The sequence below is a fragment of the Rhinolophus ferrumequinum genome, chromosome 19 (assembly GCF_004115265.2).
Source record: "Rhinolophus ferrumequinum isolate MPI-CBG mRhiFer1 chromosome 19, mRhiFer1_v1.p, whole genome shotgun sequence".
NCBI lineage: Eukaryota > Metazoa > Chordata > Mammalia > Chiroptera > Rhinolophidae > Rhinolophus > Rhinolophus ferrumequinum.
In genome coordinates, this window is record NC_046302.1 from 50,577,518 (window position 1) to 50,590,238 (window position 12,721).

Consider the following 12,721-nt stretch of genomic DNA (forward strand, 5'->3'; position numbering starts at 1 on the left):
GCTGAAGGAAAAGCATGAATAAAGGCATGGAAGAGTAAAATACGTATGACATGTTTGAGGGATGGCTGGAATGTGGGAAGCAGGGGGCCCTGCGAGGGAAGAAATAACAGGAGAGGAAGCTAAGATGCACCAACTCGTACACGGCTTTGAAAATAAGGAGTTTGGAGTTTGTTCTATAGAGAGTAAGAATTCATTGAAAGGTTTCTCCCTCCCTTCTGTCTCCAACCCTTCTTCCACCCTATCTTTCTTCCTGTTAGAAGAAAGTAGAGTTTTGATTTGGTCAGGTGTTGGTTTCATGAAGTTGGATCTCACAATTGTGTGTGGAATGGACCAGGGAGAAATAGGAGGCAGGAAGATCAACTCCCAGGCTACTGCAACACTGTTACGTTTTAGGAAATAGCATGTGCAGAGCTGAACAGCGTACTCCCCATTCCTGAAGCACAGCCCCTATTTGGGTTTTGATTAATACATCTTCTGTCTCAATTGCTTTCACCAATTCAGCCTGTTAAAATCATACCTACTCTTCAAGTGCCAGTTCCAATGTCAGTTCCTCAACAAACTTCAAAACCTCTCTGAACTCTCATAGCACTTTGAACCTTGAACTGTCCTTAGATGATGCCTAATACAGTGCCTGGAGCGTGGCACGCACTCAAAGATTGTTAACCTCACCTGCACAGTGTTCTTCCTCTCTAGACTGCAAAGTCACCAAGGGCAAAGATTTCATGTTAGTTACTTTTGTAAGAACCCCATATAGACACACAGAGTATGTGCTTAAATAGCCAAGGTTTGTTGACCAAAGTGAAGTCACCTGCTCACAATCTGAGGCTTTGGAGATTAGAGAGGTCAATTGCTGGTAAGTGGCGTTTGTGGATTTAGCTTGCACCAGAGTCTCACGTCCAGCCCGTCCAGGACTGAATCCATCCACTCTTAAAGGAAATGCATAATATCCAAGCCCTCACAGACTGCCCTGTTCCTGTCCACGGAGAAGTCAGATCTCTGCTTGTTGAATCATCAACCCCCTCCCTGATCTGGAATTGAACAGGAAGGAAGACAAAGCACTGACCCGTTGAGCATATGAAGGAAGTGACCCAGCCAGTTCTCACGTAGGAAGCCTGTTCTCCATCAGAGGAGGCACACCTTTCTGAACTCTGGAGGCCCAGCCCCTTCTCACTTACTGCTATTGATTTTATTCGTGTGAAGTCACAGAGAGCTTCTGGACTGATACACGGGTTTGGGAACCCACCCGTCAACCATCAGTCAGCCATGTGATGAGAATGGAACAGCCATTCTTATTGCTCATTACCTCCGGGCAAATATGATGTGTATAGTCAGCACAGAAGAAAAGATGAGGTGCCTGCCCTCAAGAAGTTTGTTGCCTAACCCCATCACCCCCAGACTGTGAAAACCTGGGACACGGTAATGCATTTACAAGACTCGATGTCAAGCACCTTTCCCCAGGCCTGCTCGATCCAGGGCTTCTCCTGGAAGGTTTTCTTCGAGCAGGCCTCCTTTGCTCTTGTGCTAGATTCAGTTTTCAAGCAGTTGTGGCTGATCGTGTTTTACTTGTGGAAGGAAGATGGAAAATACTCCATCTCTTCTCAAAAGTCCCCGTTTTCCTTCTCAGAAAATATCAGGAATGAGCTATCTTCTTTCAGTTTCTCCCTCTTTCAAGGCCCTCAGCTCAGTTAATACCAATTAACAGATCCTTGCCAGAATAAGAAAATAGCATTTTGTAATCTTAGATATATATGTACACATAAAATGACTTGCTTCATAATAACACAGTGTAGGGGTGGGTAGGTGGGGAATGTGTGTGTGTGTGTGTGTATGTGTGTGTGTGTGTGTGTTATGGATGAAACAAGAGTGGCCATGAGTTGGTGACTTGATGATTTTTATAGGTGGGAATGAGAGCCGGGGGTGGGGAGTGTTCATTGAACCAATCTCTCTACTTTTCTGTGTACTTGGAATTCTCCACAATAAGATATTGTTCAAAAATTGTATTTCTCTATTCATGTTGAACCCTGCTCAAATTTTTTTGTCCAATTTTTTATTAAATAATTTATTGTTTCATCTTTTGCTTATTGATTTATTAGTCTTTTGTCTATTAAGGAAGTTCTTCTTTTGTGATAGGTGTTGCAAGTATTTTCCTATTTTATTCTTTGAGTTATTACTCTTTCTTTGGGGGGGCATGAAAATTTAAGGTTCAACGCTGTCACCTGTATCATTCTTTCCCTTTTCCTTTTTTGTTATGTTTAAAGGGAATTTACTCACTACTGGGTTATCTAAAACAGCAATATACCATATGTTCTTCTGGTACTTTCAAGGTTTCATTTTTGCATTTAAATCTTTGACCTCTCTGAAATTGATTTTGGTGCAACAATTAAGGTCAGGGTCTAGCTTTGTTGTTTTATTTATCCCAAATGGGTAGTTAATTGATGGACACTATTGAACATCCATCTTGTTTCCACTCATTTGAAAGGCCGCCTCCATTCTATACCCATTTCTCACAAGGATTTATGTCTCTGAGGTCTTGATTATTTTTAACTATTCCTTTTAACCACCTATTCTTAGGTTAGAAAAACTGTCTTTATTACGGTAGCTTTATAATACATTTCAGTATCTTGTGGAACTGTTCGATTCATCCCAAGCAGAATGGAAAACTAGTTAAGGCTGAGGCTCTGATGTTAGAATGCTTAGTTCAAATCTTGGTTCTGGCACATATTAGACAATTAAGTTGCTGTTTCTGCATCTATAAAATGGTGATGGTTAACACCCACGAAATGTTAGCTATCAGTAATTTTCAGAATTGTTAAGATTTTTTTATATTTACTTTTCCATGTAAACTTTTCTTTCCTTTTTCCCCATATGGTTTCAGAACCTTTCTTCTAGGCTTATTTCTAGTCATTTTATTGTGTTTCTGTTGCCATCATAAGTTGTGTATTTCCTAGCTGGATATGGTTTACATGCAGGAAACCATGAGTATCTGAGGGTTAATTTGACAGACATGTTGTTTCTAATAGATTATCATTGTATTCTCTTGGGGTTTCTAGATAAACAATGAAAACATCTGCAAACCGTGATACCTTTGCCTCTTTGCCTTAACATGTTGAAAAATTCAAGAGTGGTCATCTTTGCCTTCTTCTTAACTTTAAAGGAAATGCTTGTAATACTTCATAACTAATTTAAAATGTGTTTATATAAGTTTTCTGTTGTTGCATAACAAATTACTACAAACTCAGCGGCTTAAAGCGACACACTTTTGTTATCATAGTTTCTCTAGGTGAGAGGTCTAGGTATGGCCTAGCTGGGTTTTTCTGCTCAGGTGTCACCAGACTGAAATTCAGATGTTGGCTGGGCTGTGTTCTCATCTGGAGGTTCTACTAGGGAAGGATCTGCTTCCAAGCTCCCTGAGGTTGTTGGCAGAATTCATTTCCTTGTGTCTGTAGAATTTGTGATAGATTGCTTCACCAAAGCTAGGAATACACACACACAAACACACACACACACACACACACACACACACACACACAAACACCTTGAAGTCTGTCTTCAGGGAAAGTTCAGATCCTTTTTTAAAGACTTACCTGATTAGGTCAGACCCACTCAGAATAATCTCCCTTTTGATTAACCCCACATCAGCTAATAAGTGACTTTCATTACATCTGAAAAGCCCCTTCATTGTTGTCATGTTCTATTGGTTTGAGGGAAGTCACAGGTTCTGTCTGCACTGAAGGGAAGGAGATTATACAAGGGCATGCATGACTCATTGCTGTTCCCTTAGAGTATGTCCACCACAGTCTTATTTTATAAGACATCTCTATAAAGGAGGTAGGAGAAATTAATATTCTGTTTTCAGCATAAGGGAAATAAGTAATATTTTATATTATAAATACTATATTCACAAACAACTATAAAATTTTTATTGATTCTCTATATATGTACATATATACTCTGTTTCCCCAAAAATAAGACCTAGCTGGACCATCAGCTCTAATGCGTCTTTTGGAGCAAAATAGTAAAATAAGACCGGGTCTTATGTAGTACAATATAATATAAGACCAGGTCTTATATTAGTTTTTGCTCCAGAAGATGCATTAGAGCTGATGGTCTGGCTAGGTCTTATTTTCAGAGAAACAGGGTATAATTTATGTTTTATAGGACTACAATAAGTATTACATTCATTAAGTTAACAAAAAACTAGATGATAAAAAGAGTGGCTAAAGACAGATGCTAATAAAGAGAGTTTTCATGTCAATCACCGCCTTAGAAAAGTATATGCAGTGGAAGCATTTGGTGTAGAAAAAAGACCCACTTCTCTGTACCTTTGAAATGTGCCGACCTATACATATCTTAGCAGCAAAATTCACTGAGACCTAGAGGCTCTTATTGTCTACAGAGAGCTCCTTCTCCAGAACAACTCATTTGGGTTGTGTTTTGAGCAGGCAAAATTTCCCAAGATTGCTACCACTAAACCAACACAGAGATCCGGGGTGAGAGTGTTGGGGTGGAACCATTTTCAGTCCAAACATCAGCCTTTTACTTCTCACGGACTAGTTTCAGGAGAATAATTTAGGAGAATTTAGGTTTAATCTCAGAACAGCCCCCAGCAGCAGATAGCATTATCTCCCAGATAGCAACAATGCCTTCATCAAGCTAATGACTGTCTAGATTAGCAAAGGAATTTTGCATTTTGTTATCTGAGTGAACATTTTCCCAGGAATTATAGTCTAATTTAGTTGTTTATTGTCCCATTTGATTGCTAAATTAAGTCAACAACAAGATTAAGCAAAAATAAAATGAATACACATAAGAGTAGCAATTATGTGTTGTGCCACAGAGGGCTCGAACACAATGTCTATTTACTAGTGTTTTTATTGTCTTCTGATGATAGTGCAATGCTCTCTTCACTCTTTTAGAACCTCATTAGTGTCAACTTCAAGCAAATCTTTGTCGAGACCTTCAGCTTTGCTTCCATCTTTTCAGAATGCATAGACTTACATCTGCAAACATTTTCAAAAGGATATCATTGTGTCAGAAAAAACATAAGTTGTTTGTGGTTTTGTGTAGAACACACGATTTAATTACTAGTTATACATTTAGTAAATGGCGTTGTGGCAAATTTCTGAGTAATGGATGAGAATAAGACTGTGTAGAGGGAGGTGTGGGTACAGGACCCAGAATCCCTGTGTAAAAGGTCGACTTGACTACCTTCAGATTGAATATCAGCTGGCAATTTTCTTTTGATTTATCAGTTTCCCTATTTAGTATTTGAAAACAGATTTGAAAGCGATACATTTCAATGGTTAGATGAAAAACCAAATATTGCCAAATTCTAAAAAATATTTTATTGGAAGCTATTGTTCCAGTGCTCCTGAAAGTCAATCTTTTAACTAGATGAAACATTTAATACTCCTGTTCCTACTCTGTTTATAATTGCATTGGACTTTGGAATCAAAGCATGTGGGATGGAATTCTTATTTATATGTATAAATAGATATAAACCCTGGGACTCTGAAAAGAGGCAATAGAATTAATGACATACATATATCTTTGGAACCAATCAATATAGGCATACCTCAGTTTATTGCGTTTAACAGGTATTGTGGTGTTTACAAATTGAAGCCGAGATCCTTCACCAGCAAAATGATTACTACTCACTTGGTTACAATGGTCTGGAATATCTCCAAAGCCTGCCTGTAATGCTTTTCAATCGCTCAGCCAACTAGTGCTGATGGAGCTCCTGTTAGGCATTTAGCCCCTGATTCTGATGTTTGAATGTATCCAAACGGGAAGTCAAACATGGCTCCTTCTCCCAAGAACTTCTAATATCACTGGGGGGAAAAATCAAGCAGTTACAAACAGGAAGCAGTCTTTACCATCAAAATGAATGATAAATACAATGTATGTCTTACGAATTAAAAACAAGTGGTGAGAAATATTAGCTGCAGCGATCATAGAAAAGATTGGGGCTACATTGTGCCTGGAAAGGAAACTTTAGATACAGCGAAGGAATTTACATGCGTTCGTATAAAGACACGCTGTGTTACCGAGGAGAGTTGTCCTTTCATGTTATTCAAATTATAATTACAAAATGGAGGTTTTGAAAGCTTAAGTGTGTATTCATAATCTTGGCCAAATTCCACCTTGGAAGAATAAGCATAGGTTAAAAACCAAGCCAATTCAGTTATTTGATTTCACTATATTAACGCTCAAGGTTGCCAAATGATCTCATTACCAAATTACATCCTAAGGGCATGCTGGGAAAATAGGCTATCTTATGCCAGACAAACTACTCCCAAAGGCAACTCCTGGCCAGTGACATTTTTGAAATTGCAAAATAGCCATGTTTTTCACTGGAAAATTCCGTCCTCCACCCCTGGTACACTTGGAGAGTTCCTTGGCTTACCTAGCCTAGTGCAACAAAGCACTGGGCCAAACACTTATCACATAAAAACACTCAATAACATGTGAATGACAACTAGTAGCAGTCTGAAAAGTCATTTTGTAATAAATTTTATGAAGAGGCAACTGGGTCTATAAAAATTGTATGGAGAAGGCAGCGAATTGTAGTGTTAATGTCAAGTGCCTTCCATATATCATTATGATTAGGTGTTCACAGGTTGTTAAAACACAATAATAAGAGATATCATGCTTGGGGAAATTAATAAAGATGTGAAAAGACTGAAATGTTCAGCTCTCATCATTCATGTTTTAGGGCCTGTTTTTAAAATGGTGGGACTTTGTAGAAGCAAAAGATTCAGGTTCCCTCTTACAAGAGAAAGTATACTACCCCTATCAAGGCAAGGAATACCCCCAAAGAAAGTGGTTTTATTGTGCCAGTGAGAAATTCCAGAAAAGGGATATTATAAAAGCCTCTAAGGGATAGATTTAGGTCAGGAGAAATATATACCTTGGAGAGAGATGGAGACATTAACTTATTTAGAAGTTGGCTCTCGTCTAAGACCCTAGAGTGTAAAGTATCAGGGTAATTGATCCAAGTGGACAATATGTCAGTTAACAAATCTAAATTGAGTTGACCATTATGTGAAAGGCATCTAACCTTCCAAGCTCCTTCTAAATTTCCCAGATGAAAAAGGCCACCATTGTGCATTGATTGTCGAACAAATAGGTATTACAACACAAATATATTTCAGAAGTGCCAACAGTACTGTTGTAATTTTACTGTGCTGCGTCTGCACATTGTCTTGGGGTGGGACGAGCTCTCCCTGGGCTTGGAGTCTTGAAGTCATAGGTTCTAATCCTGACTCTCCCACTCCACAGCTTTGTGGCCTTTCTTAAAGAGAGGGGTTTAGAAGACCCCAGCTCTATACTCTGCTATGCAGCTGCCTTCCTTTTTGACCTGAGGGAGGTGATTCACTGCTCTTGTCTTCAGTGTGGTTGTCTGTGAAGAGGATGAGCCAGGGCATCTCTAGAATCTTCTGCTGCTTTAAACTAATCCCTCACAGAACAGCATAATTATCTTACTTGAAATTACTGTGAATGCCTAGAGGCGCATCTCGGTTTTAATGCCAGATTGCCGACGCGCTGGGATATAGCAGAAAGAATTAGAGATGCTGAAGTGAGACCCAAGGACAGGCCCTTAACTGCTCTGAAACAGTTTTCTTAGCTTTCAAACTGGACTAACGATTCTTACTTTACAAGGTAACTGCAAAGATGAGAGATAGTGAACAACGAGGTCTAGCCCATAATGAACACTCAGTAAATGGTGGTGTTTTTTATTTTTACCTCCACGAACGACTTGATGCCAAGGGGTAGCATTATTCCTATGGGAAAATAAAAGAGACGTCATAACAACCTACCGCGTCTAGGGCATCGCCATGGCAGACACAGCACAATGCTATCAGGCGATCACAGCTGAAATTTTAGGAAAACTTACTAATGGATTCCAGTGGGAGTCCATTATTTTACAAAGGTATTGGATGTTACCTTTGTAATGTCTTTTACTCCAATCTTACAGTTAATTCTGACACTTAATGCCCATGGTATCCACAGGTAATGAGGTCAGCTCTGGAGGCCGCACGTTAACTTGAAGGGCTGCAGTACGGACTGGATGAAGCATCTTCACAGCCTGGCGTTCCTCCATCATTCATTTCAGGCTCCTCTTTTTCACCACCATCCCTGGCAGGTTGTGTCCTCACTGTTCTGTGCTCTGCATTTTTGCCACATCTAGATACTATTGGATGCTTCCTCTTTCTCTTAGGCAAACAGACCAGCATGTAGGTTTCTATCAACCTCGGCCACTTCCCTTCCTCTTGTTTGCACCAACAGTGACCAAGACCAGGTGTGAAGTTAGAAAGACTTAAAATTTTACACAGGAATGCTTGATTCTGGAATCAACTTCAAATTAATTAGTTTATCCCATTCACTGGGGACCTGGGACTTCTCGTTGGTGCTACAAGTAGGTGTCGACCTATCGTGTTTCCAGCTTTGACAGTATTGCTGACAACTCCCTATATAAGGTGCGATCACTGTTCTCGAAGAGTTTATAATCCATTCCCGTATCAAGAGATGAACAGTAGACAGTCCTGAGAGACAAGCGTGAGCTGAGCGTTCCAGGCAGCAGATGCTGCTGGAAGAAGCAGAGATTGCTCTGGGCTGGGCCGGGCTGGCTACTAAGAGGAACGGACTCCTGAGCTGGCTTTTCATGATGGGAGAGGAGAGGCTGGGGCCAAGCATGGGGGCAGGATGGTACCAACCATGTGGTTTGTGCAGATTCTTCTCCAGAGAAGTTTCACAGAAGATTCTTATTTCCCAATCAGTTCATAAGCTTCTCTCACCATGGGCATTCTTTGTAGCCCATAGCCTGACACAGGGAAGAAATATGGGTGTTATGTACAGGATGCTGGGCTAGACCACATGTGCACATTAAATCCAGTTACCACCAATATCAAGGGTTACTGTGACAGCTAAGATGGAACCCACGTTATTGGGAGGGAACCGCCCCTTGATAGAAGTGAGGTGCCATCTCTCCTTCTGTTCCATAGGTATATGACAGGTAGGATGGGGCCATATTTACCTCTACAGTTTATTCACTTGATATAAGAATTTGTTCACAAATTAATTCACATATTTATGTGAATAAATTCAAATGTAGTAGATCTATAGATTTCCTAGCTCTTCGTTATTTCTGAAATCTTTCTGTGATGGATTGAAACCTTAAAAAAAGTAATTTTAAAGAAATCTTGTCAAATGTATAAGCACAGAAAAGCAGAAGATTGTGTCTGGGGTTTTGGTGAGCCAGCTCCCAAACCACCGCCTCTTGTTCAGGGGGCCCCCGTGTTTTAGTTCCCCAGGGCTGCTGTAACAAAGTGCCACACACTTGGTGGCTTCAAGCAACAGAAACTGATTGTTGCACAGTTCTGGAGGCTGGAAGTCCCCAATCAAAGTGTTGGCAGGGCTGTGCTCCCTCTGAAATCTCTAGGAGAGGATCTTTCTTGCCTTTGCTACTTTCTGGCGGTGGCCTGTGATCCTGGCTCTTCCTTGGTTTGTAGACGAATCACTCTATCTCTGCCTCTGTTGTCACATCATGTTCTCCTTGTGTCTGAGCCTCCTTGCCCCAATTTCCCATTTCTTATAAGGACACCAGCTATCGTGGATTTAGAGCCCGTCCAAATCCAGTCTGACCTCATCTTAATTTTATTTTTATTGAGATGTAATTGCTATATGACATTATATTCGTTTCAGGTGTATACCATAATGATTTGATATTTGTATATGCTGTGAAAAGATCACCACAGCGGTAGAATTAGCATCCATCATCACACACAGTTACACATTTTTTTTTCTCTCTTATGTACCTCATCTTAATTTGATTATATCTGTAAAGACCCTATTTCCAAATAAGGTCACGGTCACAGATTCTGGCAGTTAGGACTTGAACATATCTATTTTTGGAGGACACAACTCAACCATAGCACCCAGATTGCCCAAAGTACAGGAGGGCGGCAGGTCCCTTAGTCTGGAGGCTGGGGGCTGGGGTGGTGCACAGAGCATGAACTCACAACCTCAGCTTGGTGTTCTTGTCTGAGCTTTTGAATCCTGAGCAAGTGACCCAAAGTTTGAGGGAGAGCGTGGTCAGACCCCGTAACCTGGCAGGGGAGTCAGTGGCCCCGTGTCTGGCAAGGGTGCCTGGGTAGGTGAGTGGGCAGGTTTCTGGCTTCCTTTGGTTCCTGCTTAATTCCTGAACTTGATTCTCTGGCCTTCCCTTCAGCTCCAGCATTGTTCTAATACCCTACCAATCAATTGCTTCTCTTTTCTTTAAAGTAGACAAAGTCAGTTGTTCTTGTTTGAACTCTTGAGTAATGGCAATATCAAATTAAACTAATTTACTATCCAAATATTCCAGAAGGTTCCGTGGAGCAGCAGATCCTGGGGACAACAAGCTTCAGAAGAGTAACTGCCATGAAGAAGATTAATTACAACAAGACATTAAATATGGACTACCAAGTCATCCTTTTGTTGTAAATATTTTACACAGATGACAAAGGATAAAGCACCTTTACAAATAGTTACAAATAGGAAATTTGAAATTTTACTCTTCAGTCTCTAGAAGCCCAAAGGGGAATTCAAATTATTTTAAAAATTTTAATTCAAAGACTTTTAGGGTGAATCAAAATTAAAAGAGTCGTTCAAATATTATTGCTCCTTTAAAATATTTTTTGGCTAGTGGAGCAGTTCTCCAATATCAGGTCCATCTTTCAGTTTTAAATAAATTCTGCCACTTAATATGAAGTAATTAATTTTCTTAGTTCAATCGATCTACCTGTTAACCAATGAACAATCTGCTGCAAAGAATTTGTATTCCACAATGTGGTTTTTCAGTCCTAAGTGTGGTAAGGGCTCTCTCTACTGGCTCATCTTGGAAACTACACCTTCGCAACTACAGTTACTTTTTTCAACGCAGGGGCATCACAGGGATTCAAAAGAAACCAGTTAACCTTTTATTGTAATCCTTCCCCCTACCCACCACCTTGAAAATTGAAAATCATCAGAGGTACTAGCCTCAGGGCAGAAACAAGAAAAGGCAAAGATTAGGAAACCAGTTGTGAAGTAAATCTTGGCCTAGAGCCCTCTGGAATAGAGCTCTTTATAGAAAAATGTTCCTCTATAGAAAAATGCTCAATAAAAAAAAAAGTAACGCAAGCCACAAGGGTAAGCCAAGCATGTAATTTTAAATTTCCTAGTGGCCACATTAAAACAAGTCAAACAAAACAAGCAAAATTCATTTTAAGTATGTATTTGTATTTAACCCAACACGTCCAACATATTATCACTTCAGCATGTAATCAATATAAAAACATTAATGAGATATTTTACATTCTTTTCTTGCACGAAATCTTTGAAATCCGGGGTGCACATTCCACTTATGGCACCTCTCAATTCAGACTAGCTATATTTCAGGTGCTCAGTGGCCCCACAGGACTCGCTTGCAAGTGTTTGTTAATTAGACGGCATGTGGCTAGAGAAATTTCAAGAGCAAGGACAGGAACACAGGGCTATGACATTAACGATTTCATAATTTACAATTTATAGCTCAGGGTAGTGGTTCACAATGGTCTAAAGTCTGTTCAAAAAAGGACTATTACACATTAATAAATTGACTTGCAGAGGTTCATGGGTTTTTTTTTTGTGGTGGTTTGTTTGTATCATTGTTGGTGGAACACAACTTTGTTTAGGGCTCTGGGGAAGTGGTTTGATGTTATGTACCCCAAGCTTTCAAACACTTAGAGTCACACTCATGGCAATGGTGGCAGGGGGATCAGCACAAGTCAAACCTCGAGTCGGGCAGTAAATGATGGTTCTTCGTCTCTCCACCCAATCCTGCCAAGTCTCTGTGGCCTGTCTCAGGATGGCTGCAGCCCTGAGCTGCAGAGCCCTTCCCCTGGCCCACAGACACGGCCAGAGGTGGCAGGTGGTTGCTTTGTCCCAGGAATGTCTGACACATCTTGAGACTGGTGGTCACATGCTTGGCTGGCTTTCCTTCCCCCTTCTTGTGGGGTCTGAGGCTGGGAGGGTTAGTTAAACATAAGATGCACACATAAAATTAAACTAATGAATGAACATATACAATTTACCCAATTAAAATAAGTATATAATTAAGCTAATTAAATTTATTATTGATCATGAAAGTCTTTGTCCTCAAGGGCATTTTTGTTGGGTCTAAGTAGGAGGAGTCATGGGTTATGGCGGAAGGGCATGGCTTTCCTAACAAAGTCCACTGCCTTCTGCTCCAGAATGAGAATCTACCCTGTGCAGGTAATCAGAAACGCAGACCAAGATCCATGGACGGCACCGTTGAACATGGCCTTATGTTATTAGGGAAAAATGTAAATATTCAACAATAGGAGACTGCTTAACAATACGACGTCTCCATATGATGGATATTATGCAGCTTTTGAAGTAAGGTTTCAAGGAATGTTTTTCCTCTTTATTTTTCGTTTTTCATTTTGTCAGTGATACCCAAGAGTTTGATATGTTTTTTTCATGGAAAATATTAGCCCCTATTTTCTTCTATTTTCCCTCTTTCCAGAGGCCCCCTCTTTTACCTCTTTTTAACCGGTCATTTTAGAATTTTCTTCCAGTTCTCCAAAGAGCACGAGTGTATTTTTACTTGTAGGTTTTCAGCTTCAGTCATTGTCCATTGGCTTTGCACTCTGGAAGGTGAGGCTCTAGCGCTGTCCTGTTCCATCCTGCCCTGAGT